Raw genomic sequence first — 26,611 nt, forward strand, 5'->3', positions numbered from 1 at the left:
ATGAAATTTCCCAGTTACACTCTTATCCTTGCCTTCCTGCCTCCCATCCCCTAACTTGTTGACCACGAGGTTCAGGGCTTTTCTTAACTGTTTTCTCAGAATCCTAGAATTCTTAGGTCATGTGTGATAGACAAGATACTGGTCTCACAAAGATGTCCACATCCTAACCCCTGAAATCTGCAAATATGTTACCTTTATGACAAATATACATATTGCTGATGTGATTAAGTTAATGATCTTGCCATGGAGGGATTATTTGGACTATCTTAATGGGCCTAATCTAATCACAGGGGTGCTTGCAAAAGGAAAACCAGAGGGTCACAATCCAAGGAGATGTGGCAGAGAAAGCAGAGGTCAGAGAGAGTGGGAGAGAGAGCCTGGGGCTGCTGTGTTGTTGGCTTTGAGGTTGAAGAAAGGGAGCATGAGCCAAGGAAGACAGCAGCCTGTAGCAAGCAGGTGGACAATGCAAAGAAACAGATTCTCCCCTGGAGCCTCCAGAAGGGATGTAGCCCTGCATATAACTTGATCAGAAGTTAGTAAGATTCATTATAGATTTATGACTTCCAGGGCCATAAAAAAAGAATTCTGTGTTGTTTTGAGCTGCTAAGTTTGTGGTAATTGGTTACAGAAGCACTCGGAAACTAACACAAGCAGCTTAGAGAAATAGATGCCTTGATCAAGTAGGTTTGGGAACTCCTGCATATTACACCACATGAAATACTGCACCAAAGAACCATTCCTAAATTCTTGAAACCTCCTGCTTCCCATACTTTTCTCCAGGAAGAGCATTAATATTGTGCAGGCTAGCAGTAGTGGCACTTAACATTTGTAGATGGTAACTCCATCCCAGACTCTGTGCTACATGCTCTCAATATAATTATCCAATAGCCTTAGGAGGTCATTGTTACTATTCCTCTTATTTTACACAGTGGTAAACCGAGGTTCACAAGGTTAGTATTTGGTTTCCGATCACATGGCTCATAAGTGGTAGAGTTCATATCTACAACGTTACTAATTTCAATGTCCCAGTTCTCAATATTCCACTCTATCTGTCTAGTCTTGAGAAATACTAAATAGACCAGGCTACCCTATGGCTCAGATAAAAACCCTAATGAGTGATGTCTTACATCTTTCCCCTTACCAAGTACACCCCTTCTCATAGTTTGAAATATTCCATGTTAATACGATTGCTAATACCCTGGCCAAATACAGAGTGGAAACCTCTTTCAGTCTGGTTTGAAAGCAGCCAGACCACGGGAGTGTGTTTAAGGTTAAGGCAACTTCTTTCCATAAAGGAACAGTTTTCAGAAGTACCTGACGTGTGCAGATGTGACATGGCCACAAAGGATTAGCATAGTTTAAATATAACTCAGTAGAGAGACACGATTCAGAAGTCACAGGCCTGTCAGCGTTTCCCTGATTTGCCCATAAAAATTAATTATTGGCTAAAAGTAGCAGAAAAAGTCTCAGACCATTAGGTGGAAAACAGTTTTACAAGCAATCCTGATTATACATAAGGTTGGAGAATTTATGGAAAAGAGAGGTGCATACAGCAGAGTTGAAAGAATTTTTATTTCTAAATAAATGTTTATCACTTAAAATAGTGTTCATAAGATGTTTCTTGTGCTTTAGATGCATGTTTTAGTAAGCAAATGTGCTATTATACTGGAATTATTTTATTAGCATGTGCTTTAACCTCTTTTATGATTACTATAAAACAAAGTTTGAGCCTATAATTCTTCTAAACAATTTTTCTGTCTTTGTTGGTCTCTCTGTTAAATGTTGTGAATTATTTTGACGTATATTAAGTTCTCATAAACATTAAGCAAATTTTAAATTAGTCACTCTATTTTAGTACTTTTTAATGCAGATTTATACAAATAGACTTTAAAGGAAAAAAATCTATCTAATTTATACTTCTTTATCCCCCAAATAAGTAACACTAAATACAATTTTCATTTCTGGAACAGAAGTGAGACACTAGGAGGAAATCTGAGCTTCATAAGCACAGTCTGGAGTTTCACTCATAGTGATGCTAATGTTCGTTTCCTGGCTTTGACAAATGTACCACAATTATGGAAGACGTTAGTGTTAGTAGAAATTGGATAAAGGATATATAAGAACTCTCTGCACTTTCTGGCAACTGTTTTATAATCCTCAAATTATTCCAAAACAAAAAGTTCATTTTACAAATTCAAGATGCCACTCATGTTAACTCACATGAGTTTAATAGTGTTGTTAGTAGCAGGTACTGACCGACAAGTGTTCACAGGACATCTGAGACCTAGCATTTCACTCTCCCCATCCCCACAGCCTATGTTTAGATAGCAAGCATCTTAAATAGGTTTCTAACCGGGAAAACAAAGCCAATGAGCAAAGCAATAAAATGTCCTGTGGTTGACACTTCTGAGACATGATAGCTGGTTTGTTTCACCAAATTCTTTTAACTTGATTAACATCTTCAGTAGAGAGCTGACTCTCTGTGGATGCCACAAGGTACCATTCAAAAGAAACACACAAAATTCAACCTCAAAATGTCACTTCATGGCCCACATAGATATGACTACTTGGAACTTATTTCTTTTTCATCTGTTTCCCCACTTAGATCGTGTGCTCTTCTAGAGCGGGAACCACCAATGAACCCCAGCACATTGCCTGACAACATGGATATTCAAACATCATTTGATAATGGGTGAGTTAATGAATTAACTAGCAGGCATTTATATCAGAAGAGTCTTGCAGGATGTCAAGAAAGGACTGTATACCTCTGTATATGCAGTGAAAACAGAGCTCTGGTGCCCACATGTGTATTTTTCAATCAATAAGGGAACAAAATTCCCAGTTGCTTGAGTCATAAATGTGAATTCAGAGTTGAGCCAGCCCAGCAATAACTCTCTCCTTAGGAACTAGATAAACAGTTCAAACCAATCCCTGACAGAAAGAGAGTAAAGAACACCACTGCCACATTAAAACATGACCCCCTATATTCTAACATGGGAGGGCTCAAACTCACTTACTCATTAATTGGACAGATAATTTTTCAGACTCAGGGACTCAGCAGTCAGTGGATAAAACAGACAGGAGCGCTTGTCTCATAGAGCTCACTGTGTGAGAGTAAAGAAAGGAAATAAGAAACTGAGATGATTACAAGCAGGTAATCATCTCCATACTGTCAGGGCCAGAGAGAGAGAGAGTACTCGGGATTCACAGACTTACATTCTAGGCAGGAGTCATTAGCTGAGGGAACTTGGATGTTGGCAGGGCTATTACAGGCATTAAGTGAAATGGTGTAGACACTCTTTATTAATGAAAAGCACTTGAGAAAGTACTGAAACGCAATGCACTTTAGAAAGTACTGGAACGCAATGTATTTGTTTGTCCATGTCACTCTTTCTATAGTCATTCCTTATCACGCTTTCACTGAGAACCTACTATGTGCCAGACCGCATCACAGAGATACAGAGATAGAATGTTAACGCGACTCTCAAGGAATCCACATACCAGAATGGGAGGCAGCAAAGCATTTCCATAAACACCGGAAAGCAAATATTTTTAGGCTTCGTGCGCCACTTAGGGTCTTTGTTGCGTCGGCTTCCTTCCTGTTTATCTGTTTTTGTAAAACTTCACGGACATAAATTTGACCATTCTTAACTCCTTTTGCAAGCGGCCTGACAAAAACAGCGCAGCAGCTGGATTTGGGCCGTGTGACCTACATCGCAAACTGCTCATCTGAAAGACTGACAGAAGAACAACAGGAGACTGACTGTAGCATGCTACCTGCTGCAACTGAGCTCTGTGCTGTCATTATTGTCTTTCTGATGTCATCCTCAGAGAGAATCCTGTACATTAGCATCCAACGTCTCACCCCCTCTTCTGCCTGGAAAACGTGAGGGCAAGTGCACCTGACGTAAATACATCTGCTTCCTCCTTCTCCCTTGCTGTCACAACCTCAGTTTGTTCACAGAGGCAATGTCGCTGGCTAAATACTTCTTTCTCAGGCTTCCTCCGAATAACAAGTGGCCTTGGGTACAGTTCTGGGCCACCAGGCTATGAGCAAAACAAGTCTTGAGTTTCTGGGCATATTTTTGCTTGCCTAATGAAAGAAGAAGATGCCATCCATTGTCCCTTGTTCCTTCTTGCACTTACAGATGGTATGTGGGGTGACAGTAACCATCTTGTCACCAAAAGGCAACCAGAATGAGAGGAGGGCCAAAGGATTCACAGATAAGCTATCCTTTAGATTGCTGAGGCTCTGAGCCAACCAGTGTGAGTAAGAATGCTCTCTCCAAATACCACTGCATAGTTTGTAGGCCACTTTCAATTGGCTTTTCTGTCACTAGTTGCTAAAAGCATTCTTGGTGAGGTAAGGTTCATCATCTGCCCAGCACACCCCCCGTGGCAACCCTGGAATGGAGTGAGAGTTTCCTGGGTTCCTCTATATTAACTACCACTCCCACCACCATCATCATCACCAGCACCACCATTAATGATTATTGAACATTTATCTGTATCATCTTATTTTTATTACCTAATTACTTATCAATTCTTACCTAATTTACTAGGTAATTATTATTTAATAATCAAAACTGTTGCCTAATTATTATCTAATTATCAAATATCTGTGTATTATCTAGTATCACAACAACACTGAGGCAGAAGCTGTTACTGTCCTTACTCTGAGGTGAGGGAACTGAGCCACAAGGAGTAATTTGTTTAAGATCTCACAGCTAGTAAGTGACCAACCTAGGATTTGGAGCAGTCTGATTCCTGAGGCCTTACACGTAATGCCTGTACTTCATTTCTTCAACTGTCACACAGAAGTCAACACAAATCATAAGTATAAAGTGTTCAGTTCTGGAGTCTGGTGTCTCATTTGGGAGCATTAGCCACAGTGACCCTGGTTCTCGGGCACATCCCAGAAATAAGCCTCAGCTTGTGAAATTAGCAAAGTTGAACAAGGCTGTCGTTTATTTTCCTTTTTCTCCTCAGCGTTAGAAATTCCTGTCAGTGGGAACACACAGTTTCCCAGACGTTGACAGCTCAACTTTTGGGCATTTGAAAATTACCATTATTAGTTTTAGCATGTGAGCGATTTCTTCCAGACTCATGGTTGGCAGGATTTTTCTTAATCTTTTAACGAATGATGGGATGACATTTTTGTTTGTTTGTTTCCAAAGTTCCTCCAAGATTCCATCACTAGTAAGACACCTGAATTTTAAAAATGTTTTATTGCAAAAAATAAGCCATCAGTTGAATCATCCTGTATTTTTATCCTCTTTATTTTGATGCTACAGGGTTGGTCATAAAGATAAAAGAAAGAAGTTGAAAGTCATTAATATTCATTTTTCTCAGACATTAAATAATCAGTGTTCTGAAGAATCTGGCAGGTAGGTTAGTTTGAGTGTTCTTCTTCTCTTTAACTCTTGGCTGATCATTATCCTTGTCATATGAAAACAAAGTGAATGTTAATTTACATAGCTTTATCTGGGGCTAGTGCACAAAGATATAAAATAAATACTAATATTGATAATCATCGTCATCATCATCCTAGCAGAGCCTTAGATGAAGTCCTAGGTAATATTATAAACAGTTGACACCTTATCTCTTTTTTACTGTGATAAAATACGTATAACAAAATTAATCATCTGGACCATTTTTAAATGTACAGTTCATTGCCACTGAGTACATTCAAATTATTGTACAACCATTGCCAACATCCATATCCAGAAGTTTTTCATCTTCCCAAACTGAAACTCTGTTTCAGGGTGGCTCAGTTGGTTGAGCATCCGACTTTGGCTCAGGTCATGAGTTTGAGCCCCACATCAGGCTCTCTGCTGTCAGCACCGAGCCTACTTGGGATCCTCTGTCCCCCTTTGTCTCTGCCCCTCCTCCTCTTGCACGTGTTCTTTCTTTCTCTTTCTCTCAAAAAATAAACATTTAAAAAACAAAGTAGTGGACTGCCTGGGTGGCTCAGTCAGTTAAGCATCCAACTTCAGCTCAGGACATGATCTCGCGGTTTGTGACTTCGAGCCCCACGTACTGCTCTGTGCTGACAACTCAGAGCCCGGAGCCTGCTTCCAATTCTGTGTCTCCCTTTCTCTCTGCCCCTCCCCCATCTCATGCTCTGTCTTTTTCCCTCTCTCAAAAATAAGTAAGCATTAAAACAAATTTTTTTTTAAAAAAGTGGAATTGCTGGATCACATCATAATTCTCTGTGTTATTTTTTGAGGAACCCCCGTACTGTTTTCCATGGCAGCCACACCATTTTACATTCCCAACAAACAGAGCCCAGGATTCCAATTTTTCCAGATCCTTGTCAGTACTTATTTTCTGTTTTTTGTTTTTTGTTGTTGTTTTTTTTAAATAATAGCTACCTTAATGAGTATGAGGGGTGAGGGATTATTTTTGTCTCCATTTTGTAAGTAAGGAAACCAAGGCACAGAGATGTAATATAGCCTGCACAGGGTCCCATATTTATTATGTAGAACTGGGATTCACAGCCAGTAGTTGGTGGCCCAGAGGCCACACTCTTCTCCACTGACTTTTAAAACCAGCAGTAGCTATCACGTAATGAGCATTATTATGTGCCGGGCATGGCACTGAGCATTTTACATGAATTATTTCATCTCATCCTCACAACTAACCTGCAAGCACGTCCTTGTTATTGTCTCTACTTTTCTAACAAGGAATACGAAAAGAAGTTAAGTATCTTGTTCAGGGTTCCTCAGCTAGTCAATGACAGAGGTGGGATTCGAATCCAGGTCTCTGAATCCAGGACTTAACAACTGATCTCTAGCTCATATTTAGTTTTAGATAAAGGATCGTCCCATCAAATTCTGTATCTTTCTCTGTGCCCTCCGTAGAGATATTTTCCCCTCCCTAGAGTTAATCGAAGTCCTTCCAATTGTATTTCATAGTGATATGGATCTGTTCATTGTCTCAGGGAGGCCTATGCTGGCATTTGAATGCAGTTCCTCAAGGCTTTCCAGTGAGCTCAGTAAGTTGAAACATGCACACTGAATATAACATTCCTTCCCAGGTAGAGTAAGTTGGCAGGACCCAACCTTTCATGGAAGGGCTGTGACTCTCAAAAAGCCTCTCTCATTTACCACTTATTCCTTCCCACTTACCTAGTTGTTGTTCTAAAGATATTTTCTTCCAAGTCGTAATGCTGAAAAGATACTTTTTGAACAGCCCCTCTTACCAACTCCTTCTTCAACCTATTGTCATGTCTTTGGGACAGGTGCGCAAATGTTACCACCTGTCCTCTTTGCTGTTCACTCAGCCTAGATTCAAATCCACTAGGCCACTTAATAGATGTTTTACTTTGAATGAGCTAGTTTAACCTCACTTGACATCAGTGTCTCCATCTATAATGCATGAATAAAAAGTCTCTGTGTCATAGGATTTTTAAAGGATAAATGAGATCATATTCATAAAAAAATTAGCATGATACTTGGCAAGTAGTAAACTCTCTTTAAATTGTAGCTGTTCTCTTAAATCTCACCAACCAGATGATAGCGTTCCAAGAGCAGAAATTGATTCTTACTGACACACCCAGCATGGAGCCTTACACATAGTAGATGATCAAGGAATCTTTTTGGATGACAGTTGTTCATTATTTTGATGGGATGGCCATGACATTTTCAACATTGTGACTCCAGAATCACAAAGTTTCAAGAGGAAGGAACAGGAAAGACAAGGGTAAGGAGGGCAAAGAGGCTGGGGGAGGCAGGCACAGAAGACAGGCACACACAGGAATTTCAGAAGTCATCGTCCTGTGAGATCCAAGCTTAAGGAGCACTCACACTTCACGCCAAAAGAAGTTGGCTAGCGTCTCTGTGTGAAGAGACAGATTGTTGAGCAAGGATCTGCATGTCTAAACCATTCCAGCATCTTGCCCACCTGAGGAGTTGTCCTGACTCTTCTCACCAGTGATTATTCTGCTTTTCCACACCCACACGCTGGGAAATTTCCCCTCTCTAGGACATCCTAGGCCAAATCATCTCCGTTTGTACTTTGAATGCAGTCAGGCCTGGAAGCCTTTTGCTTGTAATTGGAATGTTGTAGGGTTGTACTAGAAAGCCTGCCCAGTACTTACATCACTGCTGGAATTTGAACTCTATTTCTTTATACTTGTTGTTTTAGACCTGAGCTGCCCAGTATAGTAGCCACTATACACAGGCGCCTATTTAATGTAAATTAATTAAAATTAAATGAAATTTAAAACTCAGTTTCATCAGCCATATGGCATGTACTCAATCGCCACATCTGGCTAGTGATTATTATATTGAACAGAGCCAGATATAGACCATTTATGTCATCACAGAAAGTCCTATTGCAGAATTGCTCTAGAAAATAAGATCAAGCATCGTAAAGCAAGTAATTCTCCTGAAAAATTGTGTCGTAGCTATGTGAGAATCAGGGGGATCTGTTACTCTTTAGGTACACTCTGTGGGTTTTAAAACATGTTGTAAATTCTTTGACCCACAACCCATCAAAATGCGGAATCTAACTTCCCTTTCTCACCACAGCCCCAGCTGACACCCTGCTTAAACTCTAGACGTGGGAGCCTCTGCAGATTCTAGCCTCTGGGCCACCCCAGCTAATACTAGGTGGAGCAGAGACAAGATGTTCCCATGATACCCCACAGATTCCTGAGCCAAATGATGTTTTTGTTTTAAGCCTCCATGTTTACGGCGCTTCGTTACCCATAAATAAAATTTGAACATGAATATTCCCCCCCCCCAAAAAAAACAGCACATTTTAAATGCAGTATCAGTAGTGAAGTATCTTTAATGAAGTTCAGTCCACAATGAAAAGATGTTTGAGAAAGTGTGAGAATCGTCTTCAGTGCCTAACTGCAATATCATTGGTAAGAACATGAGACAGACCAAAAGAGTAGGAAACTTATAATGCACTTTAAGAAATGATAACCACCCCTCCCTTCCAACTACATCAACTTCAGCCCCACTCTCGGTGGCTAAAAAAAAAAAATGGCAACATATTTGTGCTTGTTCCTCAGATGTCAGAACTTCCAATTCATCGTCGGCTCTACAATTCTATCTAGGTGTTACAGTCTGGTAAGAAGACTTGTCTTGGTATTATATCTGCATAGAACCCTTGATGATTTTAATATTACTTGTGATCATTTAAACAAAATGACAAAGATTACTAGGATGCTTTGATTCTTGAGTTACATTAAACTGAAAATGTTCACTGTCCATGTAAAAATTATGCTTCTTAATCTGCTTTTAATTTTGATTTATTTCTATTTCCCCGCAAGCAGCCCTTAAAATTAAAAAAAAAAAAAAAAACTTATGTCCAAGCAGCTTATTTGGAAGTGTAGGATAGAGAAATAAACACAGAAAAATGAATGAGACCAAATACGTGGATGCATTATTGACAATACTAACAACCACTAGGCGAAACTGGATGCTTAATCCTATGGGGCTTTCAAAGAAGCTAGATGAATGAAATGCCTCTCAGGTCCATCCACCCCAGAGGACTGAAGAAGGAAGCATTTACCTTTGACTCCTATTCTCTGAGGATCAATTATTTCCCCATACACTGCGCCTGAATGAGTGCCAAATGGATTGCCAAGGGCATCCCACACCACAGCATGAGAGAAATTCTAGAACAGAAAACAGGAGACATGCGTTGGAAGCCCAAAATAAAGCACTGTCAAATAAAGCCCCGAAATAAAGCTGGCTGAGGTATGAGTGGAACCACCACTTATCACAGATGGGCTAAAATAAGAGGTGAAGATAAGAATAGATAAGAAGTTCTGAGGTGATACACACAACGTGTGTGTTCCGATCTACCCTTTGAACCACTCTGCTATGCGTTTACTCTCTCAGTTCAAATAATTACGCAGCTTCTTTAAAGTGGCAGACACCATAATTTCAGCCAAGACTTAATCCAAGAGGGCTAGTGAACCAGCCTAAATGACAGCTGCAGCCAGTCCTGAGGCTAGAATTAATATTCAATAGATCTCTTTCCACCAACCATTCTGTATATCCTTCACCCTTGGCTAGCACTTCACCAGGCATGGTTGCCTGGTAAGGACTCAAATACCTACTGTAGTTTCCTTGTCACTGTGGGACTGGTTATTGCACTTTCCTGTATACCATTAACAAGAGGTATAGAAAGAGCAAGAGACACCCCTAGTGAATGCCCTGGGTTTCAGGTTTACTTCTCCCTGCCCCCATTATGCAGTAGCACCTCTAGCTTCTCATGGTGGTGAAAGTCACTTACACTGACTATGACAGTGATTCTTTCTTCTGCCTTCTGGCCTACCGTCATAAGAAATTGCAAGTAACCCACACTTCAGTCAGACAACTGAGTTATTTGAACACATTTCACCTAACTGATCCTTTCGGATAAGCATATCCTTTCACCACACTTAATTTGCAGAGGAAGCATGCAAAATAAAGGCATACAGGGATAGAATAGGATTTCAGAAAAATGGATGTTCAGACACAGACCTGCTAATTTCTCACTGCTCACGCAACGAATCCATCTCATCCCGCGTGTGTACTGCCTGTTCAAGTTTCAGAATTTGCATCCGTCTGCAGAGGAGCAGCCATCTGAGTGGAAATGAACAGCCAAAAAATCTGTTGTGAAGCTGCAGGCCATAGTAAGCATACTGGTTTTACTTGGTATGCTTATTTAAGATGGCTTTCAGCATAGTGAGGAGACGTAAATAGCATCCCTTGGCACTATCCAGGTAGGAGAGTACACTGGTGTATTTTACAGTAATTTTCCACGCTAAAGATTGCAGTAGAAACCCATCACAGCAGATGCCTCGTTTTGCTCTTCATCCTGTTAGCATTGCTTGCTTCCTATTCTAGTCACAGCTTCAGTGGACAGCTCCCTCCTCCTTGTGCTGTCAAGGGACACTCATCGCAAGTGCATGGCCACACCTCATACCCTACCTTAGCACCTCCTGTGTCAGGGCTCGACTCTCCTGGACCCACATCAAGCCCAGCCCCTAAGTGTGGGGAAGTTAATACCCTCGGGAACCACCCTCATCCAAGAAGGGTTGAGAGCTAATAGATAAATGTTCTAGCTTCCCATCTTTGGAGTAAATAATTCTGGGAAGCATTCCACATGTATCTCAGCTGTTCCAGTACAATCATTGTCCCATTTCCAAGAGTGACAGCCTCAATGACTGCTGTTGGGTTTTGTTTCTTCCCTGTTTTACTCTCCTCATTCACTCACTCTTGATCTTGGGGTCACCTCCTACATAAAAAATCTGAAACTTATTTTGGAAAAAGAGATTTATCAGGGATAAATAGAGGCATTTTGCTGATAAAGAGGTCAATTCTCTAAGAAGACTAAAAAGTTATAAACATGTATGCCTCTAACAGCAGTGTGAAACAGGGGAAAAAAGATAACACTGCAAAGATAAATAAATCAATTATTATGAGTAAAGACTTTAATACCTTCTTTTGGTAATTGGAAGATCAAGCAGGCAGAAACTTTGTGGCATATAGTGGATGTGACCAGCACTCTCAGGCTGCTTGACACCTACAGAATGCTCCAGCCAACAACAGCAGAATGCACATTCTTTTCAATCTTGTGAAAGATTTGCCAAGGAAAACCACATTCTGAGCCATAAAGCCAAACCTTAACAAATTTATGTTCTGAGATCATGACAAAATTAACAAATAACAAAACCCCCAAATACTTGAAGATTAAATAACACACTTGTAAATAACACCTAGTAAGAAGAAGGGGGGGAGCAGTGCAGAAAAATGAGAAGGAGAAGGAGGAAGAGGAGGAGAGGGGAGAGGAAGGGGAAGAGAAGGGGGGCGGAGGAGGAGGAGGAGAAGAAGTTGTTTCATAAGAAAGTTTAAAACATTTTGAGCCAAATAAAAAATGAAAATACAGCTAATTAAAATTTATGGAGTTCTTTGAAGGCTGTGCTTAGAGAGAAATTCGTGGCATTCAATGCATATATTAAGAAGTAGAATAATCTAAAATCAGTCATTTAAGTTTTCATGTCAGGAAACTAGAGAAAGAGGAACAATTTAAGCCTAAATGAAGCAGAAAAAAAGAACAGAAGTAACAAAAATGAGAGAAATCATTGAAATTGAAAACAGGAAAATAATAGAATCCACAAAACCAAAACCTGGTTTTTTGAAAAGATCAATCAAATTGACAACCTTCTAACTAGGCAAACCAAGAGAAAAAGAAAGAAGATACAAATTACTAATATCACAAATGAAAGAAAAACCATTATTCCTGATACCATGGACATTAAACGTATAATCAAGAAATATATGAACAACTCTATGCCCATAAATTTAATTATTTACATGCAATAAACCAATTGGTTATAAAAACACAAACTACTAAAATTCACACAAGGAGTAACAGATAATCTTAATAGGTCCATGTTTATTATAGTAATTGAATTAATAAGTAATTTTTAAAAACACCAAGCCCAGTTGGTTTCACTGATAAACTTTCCAAAACATGTAAAGAAGAAATGATACGAATAGTCTACAGTCTCTTCCACAAAATAGAAACAGAAATACTATCGACCAACTCATTTTAGGATGTCAGTATTTCTCTGAAACCAAAAAAAAAAAAAAAAGATCAAGACATCACAACAATGGAAAATTGTAGATCAATATCCTCAATTAAAAATATAGCAAATAAAGTCCAGCAATATATAAAATTACTGAGGAGGGAGGTACCTGGGTGGCTCAGTTGGATAAGCCTCTTGATTTCAGTTCAGGTCCTGATTTCACAGTTTGTGATCTCACAGTTTGTGGGTATGAGCCCCACATCGGGCTCTGCACTGACAGTAGAGCCTGCTTGGGATTCTCTCTCTGCCCCTCCCTTGCAATAAGTTTAAATAAGTAAGTAAGTAAATACGTAACGAAATCATCAAATGGGATTTATTCCAGGTATGCAAGGTTGGTTCAACATTCTAAAATCAGTCAATATAATCCACTTCTCTAGACTAAAGAAAAAAGATCATATGATCATATCAGTTTATCCAGAAAGAGCATTTGGAAAATCCAACACTCATTCATGATAAAAACTCAACAAAGACTGGAGGGGAACTTCCTCAACTGGATAATGAACATCTACCAAAACCCCCTGTGGTAACCTTATCCTTAATGTTGAGAATTGGTTGCTTTGTCTCTAAGATTAAAATGGTGGCAAGGATGCCCCTTCTCACAGCTCTTATTCACTTATTATACTAGAAACCCTAGCTAGTGCAATAAGAAAGGAAAATGAGGAAAATGAAAGGTATACAGTTTGGGAAGGAAGAAATAAAACTGACTTTGTTCACAGATGACATAAGTATCTATGCTGAAAACCCCAAAGAATTAAAAGACAAAACAAAACAAAAATAAAAAAAAACCTCCTGAAGCAAGTAAGTGAGTATAGGAGTGTTACAGGATACAAGTTTCATATACAAAAGTCAGTTGTTTTCCTATATGCCAGCAGTGAACAATACAAATTTGGAGTTTTTCAAAAATTACCATTTATGGTAGCATCAAAAAATAAAATAATTAGATATAAACCTAACAAAATATGTACAGGACCTATACGTGGAAAAGTATAGAATTCTGATTTAAAAAAATTAAAGAAGATATAAACAAATGGAGAAATATTCTGTCTTCACAGATTAGAAAACTCAATATTAAAGTGTCAATTCATCTCATCTTGGTCTAGGGGTTCAACAAAACCCCAATCAAGAGCCTAGCACACTAACTTGTTAGATATCAACAAACTAATACTAAGTTATATATGTGAAGGTGAAAGGCCTAGGATATCCACAAAAATACTGAAGAATAAAATTGAAAATTCAAGACATGCTACCAAATTTCAAGACATACTCTAAAACTGTAGTGACCAAAAAACATGGTATTAAGGAAAGAATAGACATATGGATCAATGGAACAGAATAGAGAGCCCAGAAATATTTTCACACAAACATAGTCAATTGATTTTTGACCAAGGCACATAAGCAACCCATTACAGAAAGGATAGTCTTTTCAACAAAGAACACTGGGACAACTGGATATCCATGTGCAAAAACAAAACAAGAAAAGAGGAAAAGAATCTAGATGTTGATTTTATGCTTTTCACAAAACTCAACTCAAAATGGATCGTATAGCCAAATGTAAATGCAAAGCTATAAAATTTCTAGGTCAAAATATAGGGAAAAAATCGGTAATGATCTGGGTTTGACAATGAGTTTTCAGTTACAACCCCGAAAGCATGATCTATGAAAAAAAGTGGTAAGTTGGACTTCATAAAAATTAAAAACTTCTGCTCTGTGAAAGACACTATTAAGAAAATCAAAAGCCAAGCCACAGCCTAGGAGAAAATATTTGCAAAAGGCGTATCTGATAAAGAACTTATATCCAAAATATACAAGTGTTCTTAAAATTCAACAAAAAGAAACCAAACAGCTCAATAAAAAAAAAAAAAAATCAGAAAACCTGAACAGACACCTCTCAAAAGAAAACGTACATGGCAAGTAAGAGATATGTGATAAATGAGCATATGAAAAGATTCATTAGGGAATTACAAATTAAAACAATGAGATATCACTATACACCCATTAGAATGGCAAAAACAATTTTAAATTTACAACACCAAATGCTGGCAAGAATGTGGGACAACAAGAACTCCCATTCTTTGCTGGTAGAAATGCCAAATAACACAGCCACTTTGGAAAACACTTTGGTGTTTTCTTAGAAAGCTTAACATAGTGTTAGCATAAATTTCAGTAATCATTCCCCTAGATATTTAGCTGACCAATTTGAAAACTTACGTTCTCACAAAAAAAAAAAAAAAATGCACGTGAATGTTTACAGCAGCGTTATTCATAGTTGCCAAAAAACTGTAAGCAACCAAGATGTCCTTTAGTAGGTAATGCAGTCATAAACTGTGGTGCACTCATATAATAGAATATTAGCATTAAATGCATATATTTGAATTATGCATATATTTTGGAAAATGCATCTATTTGAGCTATTAAGCCACAAAAAGAAAGAGAGACGGAGGGAGGAGGATGGAAGGAAGGAAGGAAGAAAGGAAGGAAGGAAGGAAAGAAGGAAGGAAAGAAGGAAGGAAGGAAGGATAGAATGAATCATAAATGCGTATTGCCCAGTGAAAGAAACCAGTCTGTAAAGGTCCATACTATATGACTTCAGCAAAATGATCCTCTGGAAAAGGCAAAACTGGAGCAACAGAGAGGAGACCAGTGGTTGCCAGGGGCTTGGTGGGATGGATAGGGTTGAAAGGGTGAAGCCTCAGGTAGTTATGGGATAGTGAAACTTTTCTGTATGATCCTGCAGTGGTGGATACATGATACTATATTTGTCAAAACCCATTAAACTTTACAGTACAAAGAGCCAACCATAATGTATGAAAATTCTTTAGAAATCATTTGGGAGGTTGGAGATCCCAGGATGGAATGTGGAATGTGACAAAGCCCTCTGACAGTATTACACACGTATGAGACAATCTCTCTAAAGGGGTTTGGAGGAAAAGGTGCTGACTTAACTTTGGAAATGTACAGAATCTGTTGGGTTAATCTTAAAGAGAAGATGAGAACATGTCCGTAATCACTTTTGCTAGTGATGAAGTTGATTTACACAGGAGTGTGTGTTAATAATTCTGATGCCATAATACATGTACCCTGGAATTGAATAAGTAAATGGATGGTGGATAGTGGGAGTTTTCTGTTAGTGTTGAACTGGAAATTTACAGATAGGAGAAGAGAGGAGGCAAGAATGGTCTCTGTGATAATGGATTAGAGTTGGAGACATTACTGTGAACTCATGTTTGGCTTACTTTACATACAGAAAGTTGCATATAGAAATAATTATAGATATGTATATAGACAGAAATTAGTAAACACTCATATATTTCCTTGCTCTGCCAGCTGGGAATGCATAGAAACAATAGTATCACAGTAGCAGTGAGCACACCAAGGGCCCAGACACCGGTTTCTTTTTCATGTCATTCCTCTTAAATGAGATTAGCAGTTTAATTTTTTTTTAATGTTTGTTTTTATTTTTGAGAGAGAGAGCATGAGAAGGGGAGGGGCAGAGAGAGAGGGAGACACAGAATCTGAAGCCGACTCCAGGCTCTGAGCTGTCAGCACAGAGCCTGACACGGGGCTCAAAACCACAAATCGCAAGATCATGACCTGAGCCAAAGTTGGAGGCTTAAGTGACTGAGCCATGCAGTCACCCCCAGATACTGGCTTCTAACGCCATTCTCCAGTATAAAGGAGCCCGAGCTTCTTGCAGGAATGGCTGACTCAAGGACTGGGACAGAAAATATACAAGATAAACCTAGAGAACTTTGGAGTGCCAGAAAGTAAGAAGTACTAAAAAGCAAACAACAGCAACAAAAAACCAGCACATTGGTGAAGGCACATCAAAACTACAACAGGGGCTGATCGGAAGAGCTCTCAATGAGCAAAGCTGGAAGAATGTATGAGAAAAAGGAGTGCTGGATTGCAACTCAAAGTATGAAATAAGTATCCATGAATTCATGCTGATATAAGTAAGTGATTGGATATATTTTTAAAATGGCAATTAAAAAAATAGCCTGTGCAAAAGAATTCCAAATACTTCCTAAAGATATGCCCCTCTCAAGGAGATGGAGTGTAACTCCCCACTCCATTAAGTGTATGCTACACATAATATCTTCCTTCCAGAGTGCATTTATGGAAAGGAATTCAAAAGAGGGAAAAACCTCCCTCATCCAGGAGATCCAGGTCAATATCAACAGCGAACTGCCATGTTGTGGTTTGTAGTCTTGATATAATGTGATGAAAATGGCACCGTACCCCCACGGTCTTCCTCTTGAAAATACATAACGGCAGTCTGATCATGAGGAAAACATCAGACAAATCCCAACGAGGGACATTCTACAAAATACCTAACCAGTAATCCTCAAAACTGTCAAGGTCATCAAAAAATAAGGAAAGTCAGCAACACAGACGGAGCCCAGTGGAAGCTAAGGAGATATGATGACTTAAATGCAATGTGGTGTCCTGGATGGTTTCTTGGAACAGTAAAAGAACATTAGGTTAAAAGAAAACCTAAGGAAAATAGAATAAAGTATCAATATTCGGTCATTAATTGTATCAAAAATACCATGCTACTGTCGGATTTAGGGGACAGTGTGAGGTATATGGCAATTGTCTGGAATATCTTCACAATTCATAAATCTAAAATTGTGTTTAAAAATGTATTTTGTTCTTAAAAAATCAATATCAGAACAAAGAAAATGGAAGGTGACAAACTGAGCAGAAGCAGCATCGTATCGGATGGGGGTGGAGGGTCTGGGCAGTGGGAGAGAAGCGTGGGAATCTAAAGACCCTGCTCTAGTTCAAGGCCTTTTAGTATTTGGCAGCATGACTTCTTAGAGTCTCAGTTGTCCTTAATTATTACCATCATAATAGTCAACATTTTAGCAACATTCATGAGATCAAGAGTGCTATGTTGTGTGAATCACTGTATCTGCAGTGTCAAGAACAGTATTAATACATTATAAATATTCAATAATTTCTTGTTGAGTGAATGAATGATGGAAGGAAGGAAGGAAGGAAGGAAGGGAGGAAGGGAGGAAGGAAGGAGGGAAGGATTAAGGAAGGAAGGAGGAAAGAAGGAAGGAAGGGAGGGAGGAAGCACGGGTCTTCCTCTGTCAGGCACAGTGTTCTGTGCTTTCTATTACTTTAGGTAATACATTTAATAATGCATGTTGTATGGAACACTGTTCTTCTGCATCTGACAGCTGGGACGCTTAGAGAATTTATATTTCTTCCCCATACACAGCTGAAAAGTGGCATAGGCAAGATTCGTACCAAACCATCTGACCTCAAACCCCCACACACTTAACCTGTACCTTCCTGGGCCCTTAAATTTCTAGTGCAAGAGCAACATGAAAGGGATCTGCCCCTTCTCGCATCTCTCATGCCGCACTGCTTTTGTGCCCTGATGGAGTCACACTACAGTGTTTGTAGGGCCCCTTCTATGAGGGCAATTATAGGACTCAATAGAACAGAATCTTCTCCCCCAAGACTCACCCTCACTCTGTTCTGTTTCTGTTTGCTCCCAACCCCACACTATTTATCTCCATCTGAACTTTGTTTAGATAAAAGCACCTCATCCATAATTTTTCTTTCTCAGAATCCTGCAGGGGAGACAGAGACAAAGATAAATGTCTGACCTCCACATTCATTTTTATGATAACAATATCTCGTCCTGATTCACAGAGGCCTAAGCCTACTCAGCAGGTTCAACTTTAAAGAATAATGGGGTGGGGGGAAGGCAACAGAACAAGACCTTTCGCTTTAAACACCAGGATGATAAAAAGCTGTGCAACCCAGATAGCATCAGACAGCTCCAACCCAAGGAAGGCCATTGCTCTGCAGTTACTGGTTCATGTTCTTGTTGTTTTACCCCTAAGTTCAGACCTAATTGTAAGATAATGACTTCAGAGTAAGATAAAATTCAGGAAGAATGTCAGATTGCGGAGAAGAAAGCTTTTATTCCAACTAAACATCTTTGATGGTAGAAAAAAATAGGGCATATGTCAATTGCTATTTTATAGAAATCATCTAATTGCTAAATTCCTCCCTAGGCATAGCACAACTTTTTTTTTCTTTTTTTTTTTTTTCTTTTTTGAAGTGGAAGGAGCAAAGACAAGTTCTTTTGGTAAAGATTCCAATCCCATCATCTTGTGTATTTTAAAACAAGCTGACGTTTTAGTAAAAAATTAGGTTTCAATATACTAAAGATAAATGCTTGCATCCTGCGCTGTATGGCCATTTGAATTTTCTAAACGCTTTTACAGTTTTTAGAACTATTGTGAGCGCCACCCATTTCTTACTAAGTAATAAAACTGGGGGAGATGTTTGCAAGTCATAAGGTTCCATAAATGGTTCCAAATTTATGGTTGCACTATAAACTATATTAGACGATCCAGAGTAGCAAAAAGCCAGTTTGTTGCATTCACTGGTGCTCTCAGAGTCTATAAATTCAAGGTAAGCCGTGTACACAGCAAATGAACCATCACGAAACTACCCTGGGACAAGATGCGCACGTCGACTTTTCAGGACGTTCTGTGTTTCTCCGCTCCCAGGCATTTCTAAATAAATCATGGGCAGAATGGAGTCAAGATTTCCATCCTCAAAAGACACCTAGAGGCAAATCGACACTGGTGTCACATTCCAACCAACTCTAACGAGGATGACTAAGGTGATCCGGATGGTGAAGCTTCATCATTTGACAACTGCATCGTCCTCCAGGGACAACTCTTTCTCTCAGAACCCTTCTTTTCACAAGGCTGAAGGCCACCTTGCAGAAATTGCTACAGATAATGATAGGTGCTATTACTGTTACTGGTATTTATTAAAATCTTATAAGGTCTAGGCACTAGGATATGCACAATAGAGCAATGATTCAAGCTCTTCTCTATTTTCACAACCCTATGAGAATGATTCTATTGGGAAACTGAGGCTCAGAGAGGTTAACTACTAGGATTACCTGATCCAAGACAAAACAGCTTAGTCTCCCTGCACCCAAAGCCAAGCTATTAGTCACTCGAAAAAAACTGTTATTTCTAGACAAAACACAATCCTTTTGAGCATAAGCAGATGACAAAACGTCCTGAGTCAGCTTTATGTGCGTTTTAGCACTCACTGTGAATCCAGTTTATCCAAAATAAGAGCAATATTAATAAAGAGGAGGAGGAAGAGGAGGATTCATCACCTTTTTGAGAGGTTCTTTCGTGCAAAGCGCTGCCGTAGGCACCGTGCATGTCAGGTTTCTTTGGGTCCTTATCAAATCTCTGAGGACACCCCATTAGCACTCCCATTTTGCAGACGAGAAACCTGAGGCTTGGAGAGGTACAGAAAGTTTTCCTGTGTCACATGACTAACAAATGGCAGCACTATGACTTGAAGCCATGTCAGGCTGACCAAGATGCATTCCTTTTTTGTCCTGCACCAAGCTGTCAACAGCACCAGTGCAAAAATGATAGGAGCTTAAACATTTGTCAGGGATTTTGGAAAACCTCAGTGTTTCTATACCTCTTGAATAGGTTGTACATGGTAGAATTGTACTAAAGAGCCAGAGTGGTCTGGCCAGACCCTTTGCCGTCCTGAGCAACCATTCCTACCTTTCCCTTGACTGTATAGAGAAACTTCTAAGTCCGCCTCTTGGTCACATTTGCCCCTTTTTACTGAGAGCTTACTGTTCTGGGTTTTGTTTCTTTTCTTTTCTTTTCTTTTCTTTTTCTAATGTTTATCTATTTTGAGAGGGACAAAGAGACACAGAGTACAAGCGGGGGAGGGGAACAGGGAGAGGGAGACCCAGAATTGGAAGCAGGTTCCAGGCTCCAAGCTGTCAGCCCAGAGCCCAACGCGGGGCTCAAACTCATGAACCATGAGATCATGACCTGAGCCTAAGTTGGATGCTTAACTGACTGAGGCATCCACACGCCCCTGTTACGTTTTGTTTTGTTTTCTTTTGTTTCAAGTACTAATTGAAAAATACAAAATCTCACCTTTCAAATAACCACTGAAGTCATGTCCATTTTCCTTTCCCTTATCTTGCCTGTGATGGGCATTTGTTGGTTTTGTCTCTCCTCCTTCCATCAGCTCATCACCCTATTTCTAGTAAGGGAAAGTTGATTCTTGTTCACCAATGACACTGGCCCACTTCTCAATCCCTGTCTCAGAAAGTAGGAAACTTCATTTTAGCACTTAGATTCAGCCTTGTTTAAAGTCAATTGCTTCACCTTCTCCTACATGAGCCACTTAACCCGCTACTTACCCTTTTTGCTTAAGCCAGTTTGTGCAGGTTTTGTCACTTACAAGCAACATAGACCTGTGCCTGCCCAAGCCTCAAGTTCAAGTTCAAGTCGTTCAAGTCAGTTTCTAGAGACAGATGGAAATTCCTTGCCCTATTCTGACTTCCTGCACCCTCCTCACCATTTCCAAATAAATTAGCATCAGTGCACACGTGTGTCATAGAAGGGGATCACATTCACTGGGTTTGGTAGAGTTTTTGAAATATCTCAGATAGAGACAACACTTTCCAATTAGCCACGTCAAGACAAAGCCACCAACGTTGCTTTTCTTCTTCTCCCGGGGTTGATAACCAGATACCTTGCACCTGTCTGCACCCCCACTCCCCACATTCCCTTATTGTTGTGAGGATTAAGGGCTGGCATTTGGAGTGTGCTCAACATTGATAGCTGTGATTATTGTGAGTACTCTTCTCAAATTCTGGAAGAGCTGCCAAGGAAAAGAAGTAGGCATATGTGTACATTTATGACACAAAATAAAATCAAAGGATAAAAGTCACATAGAGAGGCATAATTGTCTAAGACATATAGCTTTGAGCAATCGTATTTTTAATAAACTTGTCTAAATGATTTTGAAATAGGGACAATCATAATAAAGTTTAAGATTCAACAATTGGGTATACAAGGGAAGAGGCTGATGATAAACCTTCACACTTGAGTTAATCAATATTAAGATCTATTATGGAATCTTGAACACCACCTATACGCTAATGACTCCCAGCTTAACTTCAGCAGGTCAAAAATCTCCTCTAAAGTTCACACTCATATATCCAACTTTCTACTTGACATGATTTGAATCGCCATCTCAAATAGAAGTTTCGATTTCATCATCTACACCCTCTTGTCTCCCAGTCTGCCCTGCTCTGGTAAAGAATGCCATTGTTCATCTATTTCTTCAGGCCAGATATCTTGAAGTTGTAAATCTCTATTTTTTTTAAGAATTATCTATTTTTGAGAGAGAGAGAGAGAGAGAGACAGTGCCAGCGGGGGAAGGGCAGAGAGAGAGGGACAGAGGATCCAAAGCAGGCTTTGCGCTGACAGTGGTGAGCCTGATGCAGGGCTCAAAATCACAAACCAGACTGTGAGATCATGACCTGAGCTGAAGTCGGATATTCCGCCGACTGAGCCACCCAGGCGCTCCTTGAAGTCATAAATCTTTGACTGTTTTCTCTCCCTCATAACCACATCCTCAAGTGCTTCCATGGTACCTTCAGTCAGTCTACTCCTCCAACCCTTCATGGCAGCTACCATCATTTCCTACAGACAGTGACAAGAGCCACCATCTATCTTCTCTGCTTTCGCTCTTGCCCTCTTGAATCAGTCCTCTGCTCAGAATGCAAAGTAAACTTGGAAAAATGCAAATCAGTTGCTTTCTCTCTTGTGTCTAACCCATTAGCTTCCCACCACAGACTCAGAATAAAACCCAGAGTCATTAGGTTGGTCTACATCAACCTACATGTACCCTCATCCAACACACATCCTCTGCTCTAGGCATTCAGAGCTCTTATCCCTGGAACAGACCAAGTTGATTCTAGCATCAGGGACTTTGTACTTACTCTTCTCTCTTTGTGGAAATCAACTCCCCTGTTGCTGTAACTTCCTCCCTCTCTTCAGCGCTCTGCTCATATGCTACCTCATCGGAGAGGAGTTCCTTCTCCACACTCTTAAAACACGCCCCCCAAACTCACACCTGCTATGCACAAACCTCATCATCCCCATCCCCTACCTAGATTCACCATTCTTTATGGCACATATTACACGTTTATTTTTACAATCTGTTTATCCGTATCCCTCACTAGTTCATAAGCTCCACGAGGGAAGACTTGTATCTTCCCTGTATCTCCCATGCCTTGTATAGCTCTCCTCATAGCAAAACTTGGCAAAAATTTGGTGAATGAGTTCACCAAATGCCATTTGCAGCCACAGCAGCCACAGAGCCCACTCCCCCCTTTTTCTGCCACTTTCCCCCATGCCTTTGGGAAAATACACCACTCACCTGGAATTTCCCCACAGATAGATGTGTTAATCTTAGTTAAAGAGAGAAATAATGAAGTCTCACATTTAGTGAGCCTCACTATGTGGTAGGTATTATGCCAAGCCCTTGACCCATAAGATCCCATTCATTCTCAGAACAGCGCCATGAGGAAGTTCGTGATAATTGTCCCTGTTTTAGTGATGAGGAAACTAAAACGTGAAAAGAAGAACCTTGCCCAAGGCTTGGATGTGGAAGAGTCGGAATTGATCCCAAGTGCTCTGACCCCAGAGTTAGTCTGCTCCCTTTCTATGCACCCTCCTTTCTCCTCAGCACCCTGAACAAAGCTTCCCAGAGTTGAAAAAAAAATCGAAAAAGTTATTTGCTCTGTTTTAAGCTCTTGCTATCTTCTGTTTTTAATGAAAATGTGCCAAAATACGGTGGAAAAATTATGGAATATCTCAAATGTATTCACTTAGCAAAATTATCTTTCTAATATATGACATACACAAAAGCCACAATGAGAGGTATAGCAGTACTATTTACAAGGTGAAAATGGGATTATTAAAAATAAAGTGTTAGTTAACAGTGAACTAAAGTTGGTGAGAGAGAGTTACATGACACAGAAAAATGGCATCTGCTTTGAATCCTGTCACTGCAATCCTAGAACTTTATGCATGGCCTCCGTTGGCAGTAATAATTTGAGTCCCCTGGTTGCCGGAAGGCTGAACCTCTCTCTTACACCTGCTCCCCACCTCCTGACGGTGCTGAGAAGTACTTAACCAGGAAGTCCGCAGCAACTCAGAGCCAGAAAGGCAAAAGCCAAACCTTGATCAACGGGTTTAGAATCCCCATCCCGAGTCCTTCCCTGTTAGTGTAACTGCACAACCCGAACATGGGACACGTTGTAAACGTTTTGACTCCGTCACAGGACAAAGGGGATTTATTCTTCTGAGTTTCCACTTGCTCAGCCACGTAGCAAAGCCCGGATGACCAAAGCTGATTCAGACTTTGGTCACACCCAATTTTTTTTCAATTGGGGAATTGCTAAGAGAGCAAATGTTTTACGGTTTGCCTCCATTCTGACTCATGCACTTCAGAATTTTCTTTTGGTTTTCTTTTTGCATTTTCCTTCAGGCATTCGAATTAGGAGTCAAAGTCAGGGTGCTGTCTTTGGCTAGGCAGGTTTCACACTACACAACTCCAGGGTCACCATTCGTGGAGACCACAGTGGGACTCAACAGCCCGGGTTTTGATGCTTTGATGCCCTTTAAGCTCTCTGAAGCCTCATTTGTTTGTTTGTTTGTTTGTTTGTAAATTAAGGATAAAAGCTGCCTTATTGGTTTCTTAAAGCATTTGAGATAATAGAGGTAAACAAACGTAACTTGTGAATCTCGAATCTTGCAGGTTATTTGAGTGCGTGAAGTGTGCATGGGGGTGGGGAGGAGGGAGAATGCCATTGTTATAAATGGTGCCATAACTTTCTCTGTAGAACTCAGCGGCTCAGGCTGACCTCTAACTCCTTCGTGGGAATGTATATTCAGACCACAAACAAACCTGCAGAATTGAAATTCTTATACCACCCCCTCAAAAAATATATATGCTAAAAAAATATAAAGTAAAGATATTAAAAAAGATAAGTAAAATAAAATAGCAGAAGCTTGTTTTTTGTTTTTGTTTTTGTTTTTTTGTTTTGTTTTTTTTTTTTTAGTGGATGCTGCTTAAACATTATGTTAAAGGGCAAACTGAAGTCCAAGGTTATCTCTTAGCAGGTAAGTCCATATCCACATAAGCTGAGTCTAAACTTTTAATCACGGAGATGTCTCTTTCAATCAGATTTTGGTACAAATAAATGTTGTTTTCAGAACACATTTGATGAAATGGATATACTAATCAGGAGAAAAGTAAAATAGCCAAGCAAATCAGACATTCCATCTTAGCCCAAGCACGACCAACCCAGAAGCAACAATAAAGTCCTGCCAACAAACCTGATGTTATCACTAGGGAAATAAGAATTTCGTGAGCCATGTTTTGACTTTCCTTATGGAAGAAAGACCAGCGGGCTGTACCCAGGAAAAAAGTCTAATACAAGAATTTGGCCATCTGCATGATTTCTGAAAATCAAACCGCTCTAAAATTACATGGAGACAATCACATTCTGGGTTGCCTTCATTTAGTATTTTCAATTAGTGAAAGAGTAGACAATTTCAGCTGCTTCGAGTTCTCGGCTCAATAAAAGCAATTCACAGTTACATTATTTTTTTAATTGATCTTCATTCATTAGCGCCAAATGAGAGAAATAATTGGGCTCTAATTACCCTGGCATCTGAGTAAGTAGTAGTATAATTTTCCATTTGGCTCCAAAGTATTCTCAATAATTAAGTCATGTCTCTCCTGCTATCTAATTTAAGAACCTTAAAGAAATAAGAGTGGGGGAAGAAAACAACACTTAATCACAACCCTTATTGATATGCAACTTCTTTCATACATGCGGCTTCATTTGAGTTGTAATCAGAACTGAGACGTAATGCTGAGTTCAGGAGAGATTGAAGCAAATACCAAACTACCCACAAAAAGAAGTCTTCTCCATTGCTTACTTATTCATGGCAGAAATGCAGTGCTTAAAAATGTGTAATGCTAAGATGGACAGGAAAATAGATATCATCCCACGGCATGCCTGGGTGTTTTTGTTTTGATTAACATCAATTTGATTGCTATCCAAACCCATCAGAAACCTAGATAAAGATGTAACACTAATAATTATGATAGTTGTTAACTTATATTTATATAATCCTTTATAGTTTTTAAAATGCTCTAAGGTACGTGATCTCATTGGAACCAGAACAGAAGCATAGCTTCTGATGTCAGCCATGGAGTGGGTCTGCCTGGGCTCCAATCTAGATTCCCCCATTTCCTAGCTTCATACAACCTTGTGCAAATTGGTTCATGTCTCTGTGGCTCATTTTCTTCATCTGTAAAATTGAGATGGTAATAGCATCTCCCTCACAGACCCGCTGTGAAGAACACATTAGTTAATATATGTAAAAATGTCCAGAACATTGGTGTCTACTATGCTCACCATAAGTGGTAGCTAATGGGTAAGGATTTCAGAAAAATCATAAACCCAAAGTCAAATAACATGATATAGAAAAAGGTGTTGGCAAGCTCCGGCCTGTGGGTCTAATGTGGCTCACTGCCTACTTTTGTATGTTTAACAAGCTAAGAATCATTTTATATTTTTTGAAAACTGAAAAGAATAATCGTAATTAGTGACATGTGAAAATTATATGAAATTCAAATTTCACCCTCTAAAATAAGGCTTTATCGGAACAGAGCCACACCCCAGTATTGTTTATGGCCATACCACAACAGCAGAGCTAAAATAGCTGTGATAAAGACCTTAAGTCCTGCAAAGCCAAGAATATTTATTGTCTGGCCCTTTACAGAAAATGTTTACTAATCCCTGGTATAGATGTTAAAGTCAGTTTCAAGATCAGAACCCCCAAATAGTACATTAAGTACGAAGGGAACAGAAATCAATTCTCAGTAGCAGGAAGAAGGAATTAGGGCATTACTTTGGAGCCAATCAGACCTGGTTGGAATGCTAGTTCCTACCACATCCATCTGTGTAACCTTGGACAAGTCCCTTAAACCTGTTGGTGTCTCACCCCCTCATCTGGGAATAGATGATAATAATAATGCTACCTTCCTCACAAGATTGTATTAGGACTAACATAGGTAAGTAACATAGGTATATAAAACAGCGAATATCCA

General features: G+C 39.6%; 2 long non-coding RNA genes across 2 annotated transcripts in view; one reads left to right on the plus strand and one right to left on the minus strand.

The window, feature by feature from the left end:
• The window catches only part of LOC147583505 (uncharacterized), a 292,328-nt gene extending 289,636 nt beyond the window's left edge, over positions 1-2,692 (plus strand). Inside the window, exon 3 of the long non-coding RNA XR_015243154.1 lies at positions 2,606-2,692. This is a non-coding gene — a long non-coding RNA (uncharacterized LOC147583505). The remainder of the gene's footprint in view (positions 1-2,605) is intronic.
• LOC147583506 (uncharacterized) overlaps positions 1-10,691 on the minus strand; it is a 79,803-nt gene extending 69,112 nt beyond the window's left edge. The window contains exon 1 of the long non-coding RNA XR_015243152.1: positions 10,488-10,691. This is a non-coding gene — a long non-coding RNA (uncharacterized LOC147583506). The remainder of the gene's footprint in view (positions 1-10,487) is intronic.
• Between the last annotated feature and the right edge of the window lie 15,920 nt (positions 10,692-26,611).

The sequence above is a fragment of the Puma concolor genome, chromosome A2, assembly GCF_028749965.1.
Source record: "Puma concolor isolate L17-30 chromosome A2, mPumCon1.1.hap2, whole genome shotgun sequence".
Classification (NCBI taxonomy): domain Eukaryota; kingdom Metazoa; phylum Chordata; class Mammalia; order Carnivora; family Felidae; genus Puma; species Puma concolor.